Genomic DNA, 1,213 nt, shown 5'->3' with positions numbered 1-1,213 from the left:
GTTCCACTAACGGTAACCCTAGGAAGCGTGCAGCTTCTGCGGGGTTTGCCCATAAGGACAAGGTCGTTAGGGATGTCGGGTTTGCCGGGCATGCGAAGAGATGTTTCGAGTCATGTGGGGTCTCTCCGCATGCCGGACATTCATTAGGCACATCCTCATTCAGCCTACTCAGGTAGGAGTTTAACCTGCTGCAGTAGCCGGAGCGAAGTTGTGCAAGTGTGGTGCGCGTCTCCCGAGGCAGATGAAGCTCCGTCTCGTCAATGTCCGGGGGTGGTGTGCCTAGAACGGCATTCACAGGTCTAGAGTCTACATAACTCGAGACTGAGTCCCTGTGAATGCCGTTCAAGGCCTGTCTGTAGGCTGTCGGGTCCAGAGGTTGCTTAATGAACCTCTGGACTTCGTCCGTTAGTTCATATAGATGCCTCCTGACGTGCCTAGGCGAGGGCTCCTCTGCAAGCAGCTGTCTGCACGGGTGGCCACTTCTGTGGGTCCCGATCAGGAACTGCTTGCAGAGCATTATATTGTGCTCCTTTACCGGAAGCATTTGCGCCTCGCCGTGCAGGTGGTGTTCAGGCGTCATCAGGAGGCATCCCGTCGCTGTCCTCAGTGCGGTGTTTTGTGCGGTCTGTAGCTTCGTCCACTGCGTCCTACTAGTCCCAGGCGACCACACTGGCGCTGCGTAGTTCAAAACCGGCCGGCCTATTGCCTTGTATGTTGCCAGCAACGTTTCTTTGTCTTTGCCCCAGGTACTGCCGGCTAGCGACTTGAGGACCTTGTTGCGGCTCTGTACTTTATTGACAATAGCGGTTGAGTGCGCAGAGAAGGAGAGTAGGCTGTCGAAAGTTACTCCGAGTATTTTGGGGTTATTCACCGTCGGAATTGGTGTGTCATCGACGTGAATCCCCAGCGGTAGCCTGACCTCCTTCGTCCAGGTTGTGAACAGGGTCGCGGAGGATTTCGTAGGGGAGAGGGCTAGACACTTTGCAGTGAAGAAGCGAGAAAGTTCGGAGAGATAGCCGTTTACTTTCGAACACAGGTCATCAATTCCATTCCCAGTCGCCATAATCGAGCAATCGTCGGCATAGGAGACAATCGAGACTCCCTCTGGTGGTTGAGGGAGCTTTGAAATATAAAAGTTAAACAGTAGCGGGGAAAGGACACCACCCTGAGGAACCCCCTGTTTTATTTTTCGCTGCTTACTCGTTTTGTCTCT

Source organism: Rhagoletis pomonella, unplaced genomic scaffold, assembly GCF_013731165.1.
Source record: "Rhagoletis pomonella isolate Grant_MI unplaced genomic scaffold, Rhpom_1.0 Rhpom_scaffold_00003, whole genome shotgun sequence".
Taxonomy (NCBI): domain Eukaryota; kingdom Metazoa; phylum Arthropoda; class Insecta; order Diptera; family Tephritidae; genus Rhagoletis; species Rhagoletis pomonella.
The sequence above is the reverse complement of the archived record's forward strand: the minus strand, read 5'-3'. Positions refer to the sequence as shown.